A 17,669-nucleotide genomic window follows, 5' to 3' on the forward strand; every position below is an offset into this window, starting at 1 on the left:
ATGTAGCTGATGTATTTTGACGTCAGTTCCAGTTTTTATGATGCATTTCTAGGAGTGCTCACCAGCGCTAAAAAAAAAATAACCTTTAAGGTTTTAGATGGGTTTGCCTGAGCATATTAACAGCAATAAGGATATTTCTTTCAGTAACACGATGTCTGATGCTTGGAATATCAAGTTCTTTCCGCATGTTTAGAATTTTGGTGGTACGTGGACATCCTAGAATTGACACTCATCACATTTTTCTGCAATATTTCCAATCCTCCAAGCTTCCAGTTTGACACAGACTTAAGTAATGGTGCAGCTTATTCAACCAGTGATTTAATGTAAGAAAAATACATAATTTTCACAATTTTAACATTAGCTCTATACGTAGAATGAAAACCTGCTACAACTCTTAGGTGCTCTCAGCTTTCTTTGTATTAGAGGCAAAGTCTTGTTAGAACAAGTTCAAAGTAGAGGGACCTTAAACCCGAGATACTTCTGTCAGATTATATATTCCTGCCGACACACATCATACAAATGGATTCTGCAGACTGCACCTATGTCGGGAAGGACGCTTACCTGAAATCCACCTGGAGGGTGTTCCGGGGGTCAGTGCCCCCGCGGCTCAGTTCATGGCTAAGCCTGGCGGTGAATCAGGGCCTGATCAACCAGGCTGTTACTGCCGGACGCCCAAATCCAACTTACGAACCACAGCTTGGCTAGTCAGGTACTGACTTTAAGTATCTGTCCAGCTTCTCCTTAAAGACAGCCAGGGGTCTATTGGTAATGCCCCTTATATATGCTGGGAGGCAGTTGCACAGTCTTGGGCCCCTGACACTTACTGTGTTATCTCTTAGTGTACTCACCGCACCCATGCTTTTAATTGAGGGATATTGCACCACCTGCCGAGTCCGTTGCTTTCATAAGGAGTGATTGCCGTGTGCAGATTTCAGACTCCCTCGAGGATTTTCCATGTGTAAATTATGATGTATATTTCTCGCTTGCGTTCCAAGGAGTACAGTCCAAGGGATTTCAAACGGTCCCAGTAATTGAGGTGCTTGACTGTACTTATACCTGCAGTGGAAGTTCTCTATATATTCTCCAGAACTGCAATTTCGCCTGTCATGAGAGGGGTCGTAAGTATACAGCAGTATTCCAGTTTAGAATCATCATTAGTTTGGTATCCCTTGTTTTGAAGGTTCTGATATTCCATTCTATAATTTTCCCAGCAGATATGACAGTGACATTATTGATATCTTTCAAAATGAGATCCTCTGACATTATCGCTCCCAAGTCTTTCACATTAGTTTCCCGCTTGATTGTGTGGTTAGAATTTTTATATTCCGATCTAATTTTATTTCCTAAAGTTTTCCATAGCGGTGTAATTAAAATTTGTCCTCACTGAACTTCATATTGTTTTTTTGTAGATTTATAGTGCCCTCAGTGGATGACATGCTTGTGTAAATTCTAGTATCGTAAACAAAGGTAGACAGTGCTATTATGGTTTACATCTGTGTGTCTCTATATGAGGATGGGAACGGAACGGAGCTTTTCGCTGTCCTTAACTTTTACTATTACTCTTTGTGTACTTTTGGTGAGAAAGTTAAAATTCCATCTCACTTTTCTCGTTATTAATTTATCACGCATTTTGTGTTGGGGAGTCCGGTTTGTGTGAATCATTATATCACAAAGTAAAGCTAATCACATAACTGAGCTGGCTAAGTATAGTATTTCATAAAGCATTACTAATTATGAATAGTATTTTAAATGGTGAGACTTTGGACATTTTCGTGTGAGAAATTCAGTCTTGTACATTTAGAGTATGTCTTGGATCACACAAGATTTTATGTTGGACGGGTAGCCTTTAATCTAGCGGAGAAGCCTTCCTTGTACAACTGTGCTGACAAGTTCACTAATTAACTGCCGCTTGACTATATTAAAGGCAGATTTACGGTCAAGAAGGGTAGCACTGGAGTTTGTGTGTGTGTGTGTGCAAGGTGAGAAAGGCGGCTATGTAATGATACATGTTTCTTCCATGCATAAAACCATACAGCCGAGGAGACGTAAATTGTGATTGTACACACGAGACTTTAAAATCCTCTCAAATAATTTACACAAGTAGCTAATAAGAGATTTTGGGCCAAATGCATTTTGTTTGAGTTTTGGAATTAAATATATAATTATTCTTCCAGGATTTAGGGAGCTCCCCAGTTACACAGCTCATACTGTATAGTTCAAATACAGAATTTCCTGGGACTTGACAGAGCAATTTGAGTGTAATGTAAATAATACCATCCTTGACAAGCGACTTTGATTTGCCATTAGTTGATGCAACATCGAGCTCAAACTTCGTGAAAAGAATGTTGTAGTCGTCTTCCTTTTTGAGCATAAAGCAAATAAATTTCTGGCATTATGTTTGGCCTCTAATTCCGTCTGTAGTAATGGGTATATTGTCACAACTAGAAGGGCGGCTACATCCTGTGTGTAGAGGATGAGGGTGAGCGATCTGACCAATCTTGTTACCGTTGATTGTATTTATGTACAACCATGTGGGGCTAAGTGGCGTGTAGGCCTTGAGACCATTAACAAATGTTTTCCGGTCTGTTTGCCGAAGATCCTCTATCATATGTTTCCTGGCAGCAGCGAGGCAGTTTGAAAGAGATTCAACATTTCAGGGGTGCTATTTTTTTCTATATGCTAGGCCTAATTTTCGAGCAGCACGTTTCAGTACTCAGTTTTAGATAAATGTAGTAGCATATGAAGCTTGAAGTACATGGTGGTCTGAATAGTTATCCAGGCAGTTCTAAATATCAGAGTATTGTTTACAAGGTCATTTTTAAAGTTATCGACAGAGGAATATTTTAAGGAATTGTACCAGTTTCTAATACGAGCAACAAATAACAAAAAAAGGCACAATACCGTGACTGGAACGATATACAAATAACCCGCACATAGAAGAGAGGAGCTTACGACGACGTTTCGGTCCGACTTGGACCATTTACAAAGTCACACTAACGAGAAGTTTTCCCGTCTTGGCTACCCTTCCCATTTCATAGACTCTGCCTTCTCACGTGCTAAACGTAATTTCTTCTCTCCCAAACTATCTACTTCTGGGAACTCTTCTATCCTCTGCCTTCCCTACATTTCCGGTCTTTCTAATCTCAACAATTCTCTCCTTTTCTTAGACATCAAGCTTACTTTCCGCCAGACTAACACTCTTCGCACTAATCTCGTTCATACCTCTCTTCCCTCTACTGATGTTCCTGGTGTCTACTCTATTTCTTGCTCCTCTTGTCCTCTTCAATACTTTGGAGAAACTGGCCGATCTCTTTCTGACAGACTTAGGGAGCACAAAAATAGTGTTAGGCTTGCCGACACTAACAATGCTCTTTTCTGTCACGTCAGAGATCACAGCCATCCTATTGACTGGTCTTCTGCTAAAACTGTCTTCCCTACTTCCAACTTTAACAGTCGCCGTCTGGTTGAATCCTCCCTAATACACAACTTTCCTTGTGTGAATCTTAGTCCTGGCTTCGTCTCTGCAGATGCCTTCCTCTCCCACTACATTGTAAAATGCTCCAAACTTCAGAACACCCGTGACTTAACCTGATTCCTCCTTTTTCTTCTTCTCCCTCTTCCCCTTTCCTCTTTCCTTTTTCTCTTCTGGGTTGTCTTTCCTCTGCCTTGTGTTTCTGTTTCTTCATTATTTATTTTATATTCCCCCCCCCGACCTCTGTGTTCTCGCTCTCCCTCTGTGGGCACCTAGCTCCCTTGCAGTGCTCCCCTTTCTTAGTATTTGACTGGCTGCTCCTCCTTAGTTTCTTCCACCTCCGCTGCTGCTGCTGCTGCTGCTGCTGCTGCTGCTGCTGCTGCTGCTGCTGCTGCTGCTGCTGCTGCTGCTGCTGCTGCTGCTGCTGCTGCTGCTGCTGCTGCTGCTGCTGCTGCTGCTGCTGCTGCTGCTGCTGCTGCTGCTGCTGCTGCTGCTGCTGCTGCTGCTGCTGCTGCTGCTGCTGCTGCTGCTGCTGCTGCTGCTGCTGCTGCTGCTGCTGCTGCTGCTGCTGCTGCTGCTGCTGCTGCTGCTGCTGCTGCTGCTGCTGCTGCTGCTGCTGCTGCTGCTGCTGCTGCTGCTGCTGCTGCTGCTGCTGCTGCTGCTGCTGCTGCTGCTGCTGCTGCTGCTGCTGCTACTGCTACTACTACTACTACTACTACTACTACTACTACTACTACTACTACCTCTTCCTGCCTATGCATACCCGTCCTGCTCTACTTCTCTTTAGTGTGACTGTAAATGGTCCGAGTCGGACCGAAAAGTCGTCGTAAGCTCGTCTCTTCTATGTGCGGGTTATTTGTATATGAGCAGCAAAGTTGTCCTGCTGAAAAAGAACAAAAAGGCACAATACCGTGACCGGAACGATACACATTTAACCCGCAAACAGGAGAAAGAAGCTTACGACGACGTTTCGATCCGATTTGGACTATTTACAAAGTCACAGTGCGACTTTTTCCCTGTGACTATTTACAAAGCTCACAGTGTGACTTTGTAAATGGTCCAATTCGGACCGAAACATTGTCGTAAGCTTCTCTTCTATGTGCGGGTTATTTGTGTATTGCCACACTGGTCAGGGGAACATTAAAGCGTTTCCGCCTGAATATCCCACCAGGAAAGATAGTATTATCAGTACCGGTAGTGGTTAGTCTTGGGAAATTATCAAATACATCTACAGTGGAAGACTCACAGCTGGCGAAGGTAATGTTGACATCAAGACACAGATCAAGGATGCCTCCATAGACATGTGTGCGTTGAACGTCACCTATGATTTGCACATCATGACAGTGACAAAAGTTGTATACAATTACGATTATTAAAACGAGTTTCCAATATTTTTTGTTTCTAGTATTGTAATGTCCAACAGTGACAGTAAACTGCGACCGAGAACGAGGTGGTAGGTTCTTATAGTTAATTATAATTCAAGTTATCTGCAAGAACATATAAATCAGATATGCTGAAAAGAATTCCCTTCATAAATATCAACACCATTGTTTTGAAGACTCTGCCACCAGTCATACGCAACGGAGGTGCACTTGAGAAATACATGGAGAAGGGGAATTTAGATGAATTAAAGTCTGTTCTCTGTTTACCAAATTCTTTCATTATGGTGGGTGACTGTTATCCTGGGACTTCTGTAATGGAACAGTCCACGTTCTTGTCTTAAGTAACTTCTTTGTGCTTACTGCGTCGCAGATACAGGGATTACTGTGACCTGTATATATGTAAGAAAACTCTACTGTAGTTGTCACTTATTTTCTGACCATTGTCTTTTAGATGTCCTGACCTTTTAAACACAGATTTATGTAACCTGATGGTTACTATTTCACTGGTTTGGTCAGCTGAGAGGGCGAAACTTTCGACCTAATTCCATGGAAGATGTTACGTCAGTGTTATGTTGAAATCATGGGAATGTGTTGGAAACATGGTTAATGTAGGGAATCTTATTTATGTAAGGTAATTGTTACTGTAGCGAAAATTATTGCGTGGGGAGAGTTGTTAGTTTGAAGAATACTAACAGTAAGGTAAACCCTACAATAAAACCTATTTGAACTTCTTAGCATGGATTTAAATAAAACATCTTTTCTCACTAGAACAAGACAAAAGCAAAAGTTGATAACTTACTGTTGTTTGTTTTAGATTGTTGAAATTGGCGAAAGGTGACGCGGTAACAGTCTTATTGTTATTAACGCAAACAATTCTAGTTTCTCCCATTGTTTTGCTGTATGATAGTATGTAAACTAGTTTCTCATTATACCTGATATCTCACGAAATCGTAATGACACGATTGCAAACAAACCATACCAGAGTTTTGAGACTCTCTGATCGCGAGTTCTATCCCCGCCCGTGGTATGGTTTGTACTAGACGTGTTTTAAGGTGTTTTAGTCCTCGTATGTGGAGAGATACTTAGCCCGACACAGACCAAGATGGAATATTCAGTGTAAATTAGTACAGCTAATTGTTCTCCCTTATTTCTTTTGATTGACGTTGTCCTCTAACACTGTCGAGGAGTAACTTAAAACTGATTCATGGTGCTATTATCTTGGATTATCTTGGATTATCTTGGATTATCCTGGGTTATCCTGGATTATCCTGCGTTATCTTGGGTTATCCTGGGTTTTCCTGAATTGGGTTATCTTGGGTTATCTAGGGTTGTCTTGGGTTATCCTGGGTTATATTAGGTTATCTTGGGTTATCCTGGCTTATCATGGGTTACCCTGAGTTGGGTTATCCTGGGTTATCTTGTTATCTTGGGTTATTCTGGGTTAACTTGGGTTATCCTGGGTTATATTGGGTTATCTTAGGTTATCCTGGGTTATCCTGGGTTATCCTGGGTTATCTTGGGTTATCCTGGGTTATCTTGGGTTATCCTGGCTTATCATGGGTTACCCTGAGTTGGGTTATCTTGTTATCTTGGGTTATCCTGGGTTATCCTGGGTTATCTTGGGTTATCCTGGGTTATTTTGGGTTATCCTGGGATAGGAACACTATATATACGTTGAAAATGTTATAAAACACGGAGATGATTAAGAGAGACGTGCAGCAGTTGGGTATCTTTATTGTTGTAACGTTTCGCCTACACAGTAGACTTCTTCAGTCGAATGCATAGGCAGAAGGTGTAGTAGTGAACTGAAGATGTACTTAGTTCATCAACCTTGAAGAAATAGTATTGAGGTAGTCAGTCCCTCAGCCTGGACATCTTCCACGCTTCACCTGGACATCTTCCACGCTTCACCTGGACATCTTCCACGCTTCACCTGGACATCTTCCACGCTTCACCTGGACATCTTCCACGCTTCACCTGGACATCTTCCACGCTTCACCTGGACATCTTCCACGCTTCATCGCTTATCTACTAATTATGAGTGAGAATGGTTGAATTCCAGTGGGAGTTGTCTCGTTACTTCTAGTGATTCCCATCCCCTGCAACGTCTTCCAGATCTTCCTCCTCACCTTCGACACCTTCATATTCCTGACCATGGAGCTGAACTCTTCTACAGGCTGAGGGACTGATCACCTCAAATACTATTTCTCCAAGGTTGATGGACTGATTACATCAACATATACTACTACACATGCTGGCTTTGTATATGATTGAAGAAGCCTACTGTGTAGGCGAAACGTTTCGACAAAAAAGACACCAAACTGTTGCACGTCTTAATCAACTGTATATACACACTGACATGCACATTTTATATATGCAAATACTTACTTTTATTTCAGAATAATTGTATGCAAAATATACAATAATCTGAAGGCCCTTAAGATGCATAGTATCTCGGGCAATAACATGAGTGAGCCGTCAAGACATTTTGAACAAGAAGACTTGTGATATTTAAATTGATTCAGGCCTGGTCTCAGACCGATCTGCGGGGGCGTTGACCCCCGAAACCCTCTCCAGGTATACTCCACGTATACATTGTGACATCTCCCCCCTCAAGGGAAATTCCTTGATGCGGATTATGAGTTCTTGATCCAAGGAATTGTACCTGTTCTTTCTTTGGATCGAACTGAATTACATCCCATTTCTCTGGTGCAATTATGAGCGTATAGATTTGGTGCTCTCCCTTAAAAATCATTAATATGATATTCATTTCACTTCTTTACAGCGCTTATGCTCCAGAAAGGTTGCTGAGACTGTGCAACACACGACCTCCAGTATTTTTCGTGTGATATTCCTTCCTGTTCTTGAACTTCCCTTAAGAGTGATCGGTTCTTGATCCAAAGAGCTGGAATTATCATCCCCTATGGATATATCGCTTCTCCATTTAAAATAAAAAATTAATTTTCATTGATGGCAGTTGAGGCACTTGTATGGATGGTACGTCTGCGAGTTCCGAACAAGTCTGTCTAGATGGATGGCACGTTTGCGAGTTCCGAACAAGTCTGTCTAGAGACTCTAGATGGATGGTACGTCTGCGAGTTCCGAACAAGTCTGTCTAGATGGATGGTACGTTTGCGAGTTCCGAACAAGTCTGTCTAGAGACTCTAGATGGATGGTACGTCTGCGAGTTCCGAACAAGTCTGTCTAGAGACTCTAGATGGATGGTACGTCTGCGAGTTCCGAACAAGTCTGTCTAGTTGGATGGTACGTCTGCGAGTTCCGAACAAGTCTGTCTAGATGGATGGTACATCTGCGAGTTCCGAACAAGTCTGTCTAGTTGGATGGTACATCTGCGAGTTCCGAACAAGTCTGTCTAGATGGATGGTACGTCTGCGAGTTCCGAACAAGTCTGTCTAGATGGATGGTACGTTTGCGAGTTCCGAACAAGTCTGTCTAGAGACTCTAGATGGATGGTACGTCTGCGAGTTCCGAACAAGTCTGTCTAGAGACTCTAGATGGATGGTACGTCTGCGAGTTCCGAACAAGTCTGTCTAGATGGATGGTACGTCTGCGAGTTCCGAACAAGTCTGTCTAGATGGATGGTACGTCTGCGAGTTCCGAACAAGTCTGTCTAGATGGATGGTACATCTGCGAGTTCCGAACAAGTCTGTCTAGATGGATGGCACGTCTGCGAGTTCCGAACAAGTCTGTCTAGATGGATGGCACGTCGCGAGTTCCGAACAAATTTATCTAGGTTCCTGAATGTCACTCTTATGTTTACAAGCTCAGTCTATGCTTATATTATTATTATTCTGTTTAAGTGCGCTTTGGGGTAATTGTTAATCTTAATATTTATACTAATTTTTGCATGTTGTTTTTCTTACCAAGATTATCTTCAGTCTTCTCTCCCCGCCTCCCAGAAACGCAACTTTGCTTGAGTAAAGTTGCAGTAAATTGTCAATATTCTTTTGATGCTGCTGCGAATGTTTCTATGCCCATTTCTAATTGTTTTCAGCTTCCATGTTCTCTCGCTTTGGGCTCGATCTCTGGTCTTTCCATGTTCTTGTGGTTTTGGATTTTTCAATTTTAAATAATTGAACTACGAGTTCACCCAGCGTGACGTATCTATTTTCCTGCCCGACACCACAAGTTACTCTCTCGCTTCCCACTTTTCCTTGAAATTTTTTTCAAAATTTACCTGATAGATTGTAGTCCGAATTGTGCCAGATAATGTCTCATTCGTTCATATTAATTTTTCCTGTACACCAGTATCTGTTCCTCCTGTACACCAGTATCTGTTCCTCCTGTACACCAGTATCTGTTCCTCCTGTTCGCCAGTATCTGTTCCTCCTGTTCGCCAGTATCTGTTCCTCCTGTACACCAGTATCTGTTCCTCCTGTACACCAGTATCTCTTCCTCCTGTACACCAGTATCTGTTCCTCCTGTACGCCAGTATCTGTTCCTCCTGTACGCCAGTATCTGTTCCTCCTGTACACCAGTATCTCTTCCTCCTGTACACCAGTATCTGTTCCTCCTGTACGCCAGTATCTGTTCCTCCTGTACGCCAGTATCTGTTCCTCCTGTACGCCAGTATCTGTTCCTCCTGTACACCAGTATCTGTTCCTCCTGTACACCAGTATCTGTTCCTCCTGTACGCCAGTATCTCTTCCTCCTGTACACCAGTATCTGTTCCTCCTGTACACCAGTATCTGTTCCTCCTGTACACCAGTATCTGTTCCTCCTGTACACTAGTATCTGTTCCTCCTGTACACTAGTATCTGTTCTTCCTGTACACCAGTATCTTTGGTTCTTCCTGTACACCAGTATCTTTGGTTCTTCCTGTACACCAGTATCTTTGGTTCTTCCTGTACACCAGTATCTTTGGTTCTTACTGTACACCAGTATCTTTGGTTCTTACTGTACACCAGTATCTTTGGTTCTTCCTGTACACCAGTATCTTTGGTTCTTCCTGTACACCAGTATCTTTGGTTCTTCCTGTACACTAGTATCTTTGGTTCTTCCTGTACACCAGTATCTTTGGTTCTTCCTGTACACCAGTATCTTTGGTTCTTCCTGTACACCAGTATCTTTGGTTCTTCCTGTACACCAGTATCTTTGGTTCTTCCTGTACACCAGTATCTTTGGGTCTTCCTGTACACCAGTATCTTTGGTTCTTTCTGTACACCAGTATCTTTGGTTCTTCCTGTACACCAGTATCTTTGGTTCTTCCTGTACACCAGTATCTTTGGTTCTTCCTGTACACCAGTATCTTTGGTTCTTCCTGTACCCCAGTATCTTTGGTTCTTCCTGTACACCAGTATCTTTGGTTCTTCCTGTACACCAGTATCTTTGGTTCTTCCTGTACCCCAGTATCTTTGGTTCTTCCTGTACACCAGTATCATTGGTTCTTCCTGGTTGTTGTGTTTCAGTGCAAGTAGCAGTCACCACAGTGATCTCTTCCTTTCAGGTGAATTCCATATTCAGTTTTTTCTATGATGGTCGAGCTGGAGGTGAAAACTAAGTCAAGCCTCGCCTGTTATTTCCTCTCAACCTCGTAGCTTCATTAACATGCTGCCTTAGAATTTTTTTTTCCAAATTTAGATGAGCAGTTTGATCCTCCACGTTTGAGGGATTCCATGTAGACTTTAAGGTTGAAATCTGCTCTGTCTCGCTAGTTACTGGCTGTTTCCTATCTTTACGATTTTTATAGTGTAGTTTACCGTTTCTGCGTTGACTATCGTATGTTTGATTGTATTCAAATTCAAAGTTTATTCTCTATAAAGATTACAATGTTGAATTTACAGAATTTGGTTGTTGTGTGGTTTACATGTAGTTAAATAATGATTACAGAGTGTACCACTAGAACGCCTAGCATGGCTAGGCATTTCGGGCAGACTTAGTTTAATTTTTTATTTTAAAATATTACAAATTATAAGGTAAGTTGGTATTATGGCTAAGTGACTAAATACTAGTTTGTGAGTTTAGCAATGTGAATGCTTTTGTTTTGGCACGGTACATAGTTTCAGTATTGGAGTATCATAGGATTCATTATTTTAAGATTGAGATTAATATTTCTGTTTATGGTCAAATGGGTGAGTGAAAGTGTGAACCACCAGGTGGTATTCGTGTAGTTAGTTGATGGGGTGTATCAGGGAGATGTTTTCTAATGGTAGTTTTGAAGGTGATGAATGTGTGTGCAGTTCTAGAGTTCTCAGGTAGGGTGTTCCAGATTTTAGGGCCTTTGACATTCATTGAATTTTTGTAAAGGTTTAGTCGGACACGGGGAATGTCGTAGAGATGTTTGTGTCTGGTGTTATGCCTGTGGGTTCTGTCACAACTATCAAGAAAGCGTTTTAGGTCAAGGTTGATATTGGAGTTTAAGGTCCTGTAGATGGGAACTTCCATGGGAACTTCCACGGGAACTTCCATGGGAACTTCCACGGGAACTTCCACAATAAGTTAAACAGTTATATTATCTATAATATTTAAAAAAGTCAGGCGCTTTCTCAATCTTGATGAAGTTGCTGGAGAGGGAAATGTAGCCGAAACGTCTCAACAATTGCCTTTGTGGCCTTTTAAATAAAATTTTAACAGTAATTTTACCAACAAATATAATACAAGAAATTAACATCCAACTGCTTCCTTCTCTTCTTTCACCATATTCCCTTCCCTTTTCCCCTATTCCCTTCCCTTTTCCCCGTTCTCTTCTCTCTTCCCCTTTACCTCTCCCTCTTTCAATCCCTCTTCTCCCTTCCCATCTCCACTGATTCTTGCTCGTTCCTGCACACTATTTTCCTTACCCTGTCTGCTGTATATTGCCATCTGGGACAACCAATTCTTGCTCAGCGCTTAAATCTTGTATCTCAGCAGTGTTGTAGCTTTGTGTTGTATCTCAGCAGTGTTGTAGCTTTGTATTGTATCTCAGCAGTGTTGTATCTTTGTGTTGCATCTTACCAGTGTTGTAGTTTTGCGTTGTATCTTTCCAATGTGGTTTTATGTTAACTCAGCAGTGTTGTAGCTTTGTGTTGTATCTCAGTAGTAATGTAGCTTTATGTTGTATCTCAGCAGCGTTGCAAATGTGTGGTGTATCGAAGCAGTATTGTAGTTTTGTGTTGTATCGCAGCAGTGTTGCAACCTTGTGTTGTATCGCAGCAGTGTTGCAACCTTGTGTTGTATCGCAGCAGTGTTGCAACCTTGTGTTGTATCGCAGCAGTGTTGCAACCTTGTGTTGTATCGCAGCAGTGTTGCAACCTTGTGTTGTATCGAAGCAGTATTGTAGTTTTGTGTTGTATCTCAACACAGAGCTAGCATTTTATTTAATGTGCCTTATATATCAAGGCTGTTTTAGTTATACATCAAGGAGATACAATACATTACACTGCTACACAATACAACATTCCACTACGTAATACAACACACTACAGAATACAAGGAACAGGATGCGCCCCGGGACAATATTGCACAAATATATTAGTACACAATACAGCACTACATGCTATAACTGCAATACAAATCTATACAATGCAACACACACTACAATACACACTTCGCCCAGTTTCAGTACACATGTACAAAAATCTCGGTACAATACAGCACTCCTCAATACTACACAATACAACCCGCTACAACATTACGCATTACGATAAACAGCCACACAATACCATGCAAAACAAATGTCACAGTAGACAAGTATACCACAAACAGTACCACAAGAGTAACACTTTAAGTAATAATTACAGTCAATCGATACTCTCTCAACCTCGATTTTCTGATGAGCGAGGCAGGAGAGGAATGAAAATTGGGGAATTCCTTTTTTTGGTGGAAATTCAACGACAGTCGTAGATAAGCAGCGGGAATGTAAGTGAACAAGGTTAATAAAAATATGGTTAGAAAGGAGGAAGAGAGTTGGCAAGGTGGGGGAGAGGGCTGGCGACGTGAAGGGTAGGGGGTCGGATAGACGAGACTTGGCGAGTCGTGGTGGGGGGAGAGGGCTGACGAGGTAAAGGGTAAGGGGATTGGAGAGGCGAAGGTTGGCGAGGTGGTGATTGACGAGGCGAGGGTTGGTGAGGCGATTGAAGAACCGAGAGTTGGGAAGGCGTGGAGAGGTGAGAGGGTGGGTGTTGGTGAGGTGGGTGTTGGTGAGGTGGGTGTTGGTGAGGTGGGTGTTGGTGAGGTGGGTGTTGGTGAGGTGGGTGTTGGTGAGGTGGGTGTTGGTGAGGTGGGTGTTGGTGAGGTGGGTGTTGGTGTGGTGGGTGTGGGTGCGGTGGGTGTTGGTGAGGTGGGTGTTGGTGAGGTGGGGGTTGGCGAGGTGATAGGTGGGAAGTTGTGTTGGCAAGGTGAGGAGTGGGGATTGGAGAGGTGAGGGTTGAGGAGGCTGCGGAAGAGGGTAGACAAGGTGAGGGAGTTGGGGTTAGCGATGTTAGGGGTGGGGATTGGCGAGGTGAGGGGGTGAGGCACGGCAATGTGTGTGTGTATGTGTCTCGACGGCTCCATTCTGGCGCTGTAAACTCGTGGTTTGACATAACATACACGTAGTGTTGCATGTGACTGCTGGATGATACTCCCGATACATTGCTAACCTCTACACATGTTCTTAAATAAGTGAAGACGTGTCCCCTGGCCAGCACATGGGTAGGTTGTGTGCCGCTTTTAGTAATCGAAGGATTGAGTCTACTCCATTTCTTGTCATCAATAATTCACGTAAGTTCAGCATTTCAAAAAAAATTTATGTATAATTATTGTGTGTTTGAGAAGACCTACGAGAGAGCTATTACCTCAACCAATTTAAATGCCAGGATGCTATCCACAATATAAGGAGCAGCAGAGGGCTGACCAAGACTCAGCCCTCGGCTTTAGTGCTAATCTGGATTCGGCCCAAGATGCTTCCACAGCCACCACAGCCATAGTCCCTATTACAGATGTAGGAGAGGAGTCCTCTTACGGGGAAAATGTTGGCCTCCTGAAAAAAGATGATGTGTCTGGCTTGGCTATCGAAGACTGTACTGCAGTTCTAGGATCTGCACAAATTGGGAATACTGCCACCACGAATTGTATCCAACCAAAAGCAAAATGGTGCAAATTCTATGCTTGGGGCATCTGTAAGCATGGAATATCAGGGAAAACAAATGGGACATGCAACTCTGAACATCCCAAACAACGCCACGACCTCCTATCTAAAGGAGTGTGTCGTTCTACCTCTCGCAAGTTCTTCCACCCTGAGATGTGCCACTCTTCAGCCCTTAAAACACAATGTTACAATACCAACTGCCCCGCATACCACTTAAAACGGACCAGGAGGTACATACCCCATAAAACATATCATAGTAGTTACAGTAGTCATGACAACTCCACTCATTTGCACGGAGATACTGAACACAAATGATGTAGTTGAAGTTCTAACAATAAAAATTGAGAGCCTAAACTTAGTCATCGTGCTTGTATATAAACCACCAGATGCAACTTCCTAACAGTTAAAAGAACAGATATCGAAAATTGACTACTGTCTGGAAAACCTTCCAGCCCCATCCGCAAACATCTTGCTGCTTGGTGACTTGAGTCGAAGACGTACAAAATGGAAGAATATAGCAAAAATATTGTAGCAGAACTGATAACTGGAGACAGCTCAGATGAAGAGTCACACATACATATGAGCTACTGAATTTCTGCAATAAACACACCCTAAGTCATCAGATAGTGGAACCAACCAGACTGGAAAACACACTTGACTTTGTTTTTACAAATAATGGGGACCTGGTAAGAAACTTAACAATATAAAAAATAACTAATTCTGATCACAATCTAATCGACTTACATGCACAAGGGTCCTGATCAGCAAAATGAATACAGCTATGTGGGTACCTTTACCAAATTAAACTTCAATAACAAAAACATCATCTGGGACCAGGTAAACCATGTCCTAAATGAAACATGTTGGGAAGATATCTTAACATGGACCCCAAGCAGTGCCTTGAAAAAATCAACTTTCTGGTAGCTGAAGTATGTTCAAAGCATATTCCTCTAAGAAAAAAGAGAAGTAAACTGGAAAGAGAGAGATGCTTCCTCTGCAGGAGAAGGCGAAGGGTCATTGAGCTCCTCAAGAATGCCAAATTATCTGAAACACGGAAAGAAGCGCTAACCAGGGAAGTGGAAAATGTTGAGCTTAAGTTAAAGGACTCGTACAGGATCCATGAGAGACAATAGGATCTAAAAGCAATTAGCGAATTTGAAAGAAATTCGAAATATTTCTTTTCATATGCCAAAAACAAGGCAAAAATCACATCTAGTATAGGACCCCTGCTCAGACAAGATGGATCTTACACAGATGACAACAAAGAAATGAGAGATACTGAAATCTCAATACGAATCTGTGTTTAGAGAGCCACTAATCAGTCTAAAGATAGACAATCCAAATAATTTTTTTCACGAATGAGTCTTAAAACCCCGTCAATGTATGCCAAATTTCTGACATAACCCTAACTCCACTAGACTTTGAGAAAGCCATTAACATGCCCTAGCACTCAGCCTCAGGCCTAGACTCGTGGAACTTTGTGTTTATTAAGAATTGCAGGAAACCCGTCTCGCGAGTTCTGAGTATGCTATGAAGAAGGAACTTAGACACCGAGATTCCACAGTCTCTAAAAACAACGGATATAGCCCCACTTCATAAAGGTGGCAGCAAAGTAGTATCTGTGAACTATAGACCAATAGCTGTAACGTCCCACATCATAAAAATCTTTGGAAGAGTTCTAAGAAGCAGGATTGCAAACCACTTGGATTCCCAACAATTGCACAATCCAAGGCAACATGGGTTCAGAGCAGGTCGATCCTGCCTCTCGCAACTACTGGACCACTATGATATGGTTTGGATGCACTGGAAAACAAACAGAATGCAGATGTAGTATACACAGATTTTGTAAAAGCCTTTGACAAGTGCGATCATGGTGTAATAGCCCACAAAATGCATGCTAAAGGGATAACTGGCAAAGTGAGCAGATGGATCTTCAACTTTCTAACCAATCGAACACAGAGTAGTGGTAAACAGAGTTGAATCGGAGGCTGCCATAGTGAAGAGCTCTGTTCCACAAGCCACTATCCTGTTCCTCATCCTCATATCAGACATAGATGTACAACATAGCGCCGTATCATCCTTTGCATATGGTACTAAGATCTGCATGAGTGTCATCCATTGACACGGCAAATTTCCAAGAAGATATAAACCAAGTTTTCCAATGAGCAACGGAGAACAATATGACGTTCATTGAAGACAAATTCCAGTTACTCCGTTATGGAAAACTAGAGGAAATAACAGCTAGAACTGAGTATACTACAAACTCTAATCACACAGTAGAGCGGAAAAGTAATGTGAAGGATCTGGGAGTGGTAATGTCTGAGGATCTCACCTTCAAGGATCACTACAGTGCCACTATCGCAACTGTGAAGAAAATGATAAGGTGGATAATGAGAACATTCAAGACAAGAGATATCATGAAAATGATCCTTTTTCAGTCACTTGTTCTCTCTAGGCAGATCTAGAGAATGTACAGAGAACCTTTACTGCACATATCAGTTCCATCAAATACCCCAAGTACTGTGAACGCTTGTAAGCACTTGACTTGTACTCACTGGAGCGCAGGCGGAAGAGACGCATCATAATCTACACCTGGAAAATCTTAAGAGGGACTGGTCCTTAATCTGCACACACAAATCACTCCCTACGAAAGCAAAAGATTTGGCAAACGATGCAACATACGCCCAATGACAAGTAGGGGCACCATTAGTACTCTAAGAGAAAACACAGTAAGTGTGCGGGGTCCAAGACTGTTCAACAGCCTCCCACCACCCATAAGGGGAATCACCCTGGTTGTCTTCAGAGGGAGCTGTACAGATAAACAGTCAGTGCCGGATCAGCAGGGTTGTGGTTCGTACGTTGGACTATGTGCGGCCAGTAGTAACAGCTTAGTTGATCTGGTCCTGATCCACCGGGAGGCCTGGTCATCGACCGGGCCGCGGGGGTGTTGATCCCTGGAATACCCTCCTGGTAGATTCCAGGTAAATAAGGAACTGTACCTCGGTTGATAGTGCACTCAGGGGTTCGATACCCTGCGCAGGTGGAAGTATTGGGTGTGTTTTCTTAAGACATATTTTGCCCCTGTTCACTAGCAGTAAGTAGGTACCTGGATATTAACCGACTGGTGTGCATCACATCCTGGCGGACAGAATTAACCTAGGTTGCCCGAAATGCTCTGCATAATTAGGGACTTTCTTTACAGTACCTAACTGATGTCAACTAGGTGTGTGTAAATTGTATCATATACTTTTAGAAATAAAAATTAAAAATTATTATTAATGTGACCATACTTTTCGCCCTGCCTGGGAATCTAACCCGGAACCTTTCGGTTATAAATTAAATGCTGCACCACCCTCCTGCTGTTAGAGCTGCAGGTGCAGCCTGAGAGACCCTTAATACTATACATCAGGGAGGTTTGGTTGCCTGGTCGTCCAGGCATAACTTAAGCTATGAAACATTGACCTTCTCTAAAATATCCCTTCAATATAGCTTAGTAAAGGCTTTGTCCGAGGAAAATTAGCTTATCTTCCCTTGGACCAAACTTGATTGCCTCCCATTTCCCAGGAGCTATATGACCCCTACGAGTTTAGCACTCCCAGTATGAAGGTAAAAAAAATAGTCTAAAACATATTCATATGCAAACAGTTACTCTTGTTTACGAATGTGCTGGCGGAACCATTACCATATAAATGTGCGTGGCTGGAGCAAGTGTTTCCCTTCGGCTGGGCAAACAATACAAATCTCATTA

This window comes from Cherax quadricarinatus, chromosome 63, assembly GCF_038502225.1.
Source record: "Cherax quadricarinatus isolate ZL_2023a chromosome 63, ASM3850222v1, whole genome shotgun sequence".
NCBI classification, from domain to species: domain Eukaryota; kingdom Metazoa; phylum Arthropoda; class Malacostraca; order Decapoda; family Parastacidae; genus Cherax; species Cherax quadricarinatus.